The sequence below is a fragment of the Bactrocera latifrons genome, unplaced genomic scaffold (genome assembly GCF_001853355.1).
Source record: "Bactrocera latifrons isolate USDA-ARS-PBARC rearing strain unplaced genomic scaffold, ASM185335v1 scaffold_21, whole genome shotgun sequence".
Taxonomy (NCBI): Eukaryota; Metazoa; Arthropoda; class Insecta; order Diptera; family Tephritidae; genus Bactrocera; species Bactrocera latifrons.
Window position 1 is genome coordinate 1,325,882 of NW_017535630.1, and position 4,176 is coordinate 1,330,057.

Here is a 4,176-nt window from a genome sequence, read left to right on the forward strand (position 1 = left end):
TATAAGAATATAATCATAATAAAAGAAATGATTTTTTTACTTTCATAATAATTATGTATAATTTGCAAACAATAGACCGCATCACCAAGTTAGTATGTACAATCTACATATCTATTTGTTTTGTTATGTAAATGCACGCGTATGCATACATAAGTGTAATAACTTAAGAAGAAACAAATTACAGTTTTTATAAAATTTTATTCTACCTTGTTTTATTGAAGCAGCTGTGGTATATCCACCCTATTTCTAGTTGGGGACAGAACTGTCGGCATTCTCACATTCTGTAATCAATTGACTCTATATGACTATCTAAATTAAAATGGGCTGAAAAATATTTGCACTGATCAAGACATCGCTTCACAAACCAAAGTTTTATGTGCTTGTGTAAAAGTACTAACCTTATCTCGAATATTGTCAAAGCTTCATAACACTTTATTCAAACGTTCTCAAGTTATTAGACGCAAACTAACGCTATGCACCTCAGTCAAAAAGGCCACAAAAGCAATACCATAAGAAAACGTTGGAAAATCGTGAAATGCAGGGTCAATTTAGTCACCTACCGGTTATGTAACCGGTTAATTACCCAACAGCGTTACCAAAAATTTCTGTTAAAGTTTTTAAAGAGGATTTTCATACAAAAACAGACCGATGGAAACTGTGTAGAATGTTCCCGTGCCAGTGAGACAATGAAGCGCATCAATTGAGGAAAATCCAAATCAGTCTCTCACACGTGGTTCTCATGCGTTGGGCATCTCTGTGACGCCGTAATAGCGAATTTTGCTAAAAGGTCTTGGCGTATACCCTTACAAGATCATATTGAATTTGAAGATGATCCGGATTTTCATCGAAAAGTCATCTCCAGCGATGGGGCTCATTTCTGACTGCATGACTTCGTCAATAAGCAAAATATGTGTCATTGGTAAGGCAGTAAACCGCGCGTATTCCATGGGTCACCATTGCATCCTGAAAAAATTACGCTTTGGTGCGTTTAATGGTTCTAACCGAAACTCAGGTGCACGTGTGACCATTCAACTTTTTCTTATCGTATGTTTACCAGGTAAGTATGTATTCATTTGCGCGTTAATTGTTTGAATGTACAGATATAGTAGTTTCAGTAGCCGTGACTTGATAGGGTGTTTATAACATCGTGTATATGAATTAACAAGTAAAAAATACATGCGCGCAATAATGTCTTTTCACCAAGCCTCTTGTCCGCCTTATTTTGTTTGAGAAGTAATTATGCCCGCATAAGACCGGGGTTTCCACTCACCATATTTAACAGAAGCGATCATTTGTAATTTTCCATACTCAAAAAGTGCCTCCCCGGAATAATTTTACTCAATTGAGGAGCTCAAGAAACGGAAAAGCCTCGAAATTTTGGTTACAAAGCCAGGATTGACGCCTCGAAAGGTTATGCTGAGTGTTTGTTGGGATTGTAAAAGAATCATCCACTATGAGCTGCTCCAGTCTGGTCGAATGATTGATTTTACATTCTCCTATCAATAACTGATGAGATTGAAACAAGAAATCGAAAAAAAACGGCCAGAACTGATCAACAGAAAGAGCTTCGTCTTCCATCAGGACAGCGCTAGACCACATACAACTTTGATGAGTCGACAAAAACTGTGAAAGCTTGACTGGGAAGTTATGATGCATCAACCATATAGCCCTGACTTTGCACCATCGGACTACTATTTACTTCGGTCTATGTAGAACTCCCTTAATGGAGTAAAGTTGGCTTCAAGAAAATCCAATAAAAATTACTTGTCTCAGTTTTTCGCTGAAAAACCAGAAAGGGTTTTACACTGATGGAATAATGTCTCTAGATGGAAAATGGTAAAAAGTGGTTGACCAAAACGGTACATATTTGGTTTATTAAAGTTCATTATAAACAAAAAAAAATAAATTTAAAAAAAATAAGTTGAAATGTGATTAGAAATACGAAAATAATTTTTCGACTACTACTTAATATGCTTTAATTATAATAGGATTCGTCCTTTTAGTAGACGACTAGTAACTGAATATTTTATAGGTCAAATAATTAGCACAAAGTTCTCTGCAACACCATGTGACAACCATCATTCACTTACGTTGTGTATCCAAAACAATGCTTAGTAAGACATCCGCCACTCACTTGCTAAGTTCACCTAAAGCGCTCCAATTAATTTAATGACAAATTCATGTAGAGTGGCAAAGCCACCAAAGTGACAAACACTCTTGCTGGTTGCAACAAGCAAAAGACAAAATGGCAAAAAGCGGAATCGAGTTTAGCCTTCGAGGGTTAAAATGCATGACAGCGTTGACCTGAGAAGCCAACGTGACATTCGCCACTGAATTGCAAGTAAATGATATGTATGTATAGTAAGTAGTTATGTATGTACTATAAGTTAGGTATGTATCTATGCAGCTGTATGGAAGATAAATGATGGGGATTAGTTGGTAATTTGTTACGTCCACTGGTGGTCACTTCGTCACATCGACTTGGTAGCTACTGAAACCATTAGTATTTAAGCACATGCTTGTATATATACACTAATCACTGGAGCATGTCTTGATTGCCAGCTTTAGGCATGAATAGCATCATTGAAAACTAACAATCAACCAATGAGCAATTGATTTTCGACGCTACGGTACTTGCTAGCTGATTAATTGGTTTTGAGGCTTTGATTTCAGGCAAATTATTAAGGAAAGAGCCAGCGCCTTCTCTTTTCTTGATTTAGGTTGAACTGTTTTCTATTAAACAGCCACACTACACACTCGGAAAGCTTAAGTTTCGACGCCAAGTATAGAAGATGACTGGAATATGGATTAGTACAGTCGCCTAATAAAGTGTTTCTTGACGATTACAGACTTGGCACCAAGCTAATGTCTTTCACTACTTGAATCACCTCTTCCAAACGACAGTCCGCAACAGACCCGCTTTTTTTAACCGACCAAGGGCTGCCGCTACAAAAACAACAATCACTTGAAAAGCTCATAAATATCAAACAACAGTTGCATGATGGACTCGGAAAGTCTAAATTTTAGTTTTTTCTTAAAAATACAGACAAAAGTCGCAATTTCCTTAATTACAATTTCTTTTAATGATTTCTCCTTTTTGATAGTTACTTTATACAAACCTAAACCCTCCAGAAGTTTGAAGCAAAATACTGACAATCTTAGGCTTGTACTCAAGACAGATATTTTCCAGAAGCAAAATGTTTAAGTTTAAGTATGTCACAAATATCTTAGTACCTTAGAGATTAGTAAAGCAGATACTAGCTTTGCTTAAAATTCTAAGATAGTAGAATGAAACAGGCGCTAGCACTATTAGGAGTATATATGCAGGTGGTGTTTATACCTTCATACTTCTACTGGCTTTGCTGTAAACATAACTCATAAGCTATACGACTATTGTGGAAGCTGTCAGGAAGCCTATAAAATCTCTTACGTAATGTAAGGGTAGTCGAAAAAGTCTTTTCGTATTTCTAATCAAGCTTAAACATATTTTTTTTTATATTTATTTACTTTAATAAACATGAACCATTTTGGTCGACCACTTTTTGCCATTTTTCGTTAGAGACATCATTCCATCAGTGTAAAACTTTCAGCAGTTTAAATCGAAATTTCCAGAACGTAAGCCAGCGAACATTGTTGTGCTACACGACCTGATACATCATCGTTTCCGTAAACTTCACAAATTTCAGTGGTGGCTTTCGTTGCATTCTTCCCTTTTTTTATACAAAAATTTCAAAAGAAAGCGAAAATCTTCATTATTTTTACTCATTTTTGAACAGCTATAACTTTTTTCCAATTTCTCTGAATTCAATTTTTTTCTGGTTAATCAAGCTTAAAATGTCACGTTGCCAACACCATATGGTATGCCACAATATGATTGGTAGCACTGGAGATATACGTCTGCAGCCCCATCTATTAACAAAATACCAAAATACTTTTTCGACTACCATAAAGAGAGAATCGCAACAATCGAGTCGAGGATTTCATAACGACGTCTAGGAGGTTGCACAGATACAACTTTTCATACTGATGAACAACGTCCGAAGCAGGTACCCCTGCAGAGACGACAGTAGGAAAAGGCGATCTATCGGGTGATTTTTTTGAGGTTAGGATTTTCATGCATTAGTATTTGACAGATCACGTGGGATATCAGACATGGTGTCAAAGAGAAAGATGCTC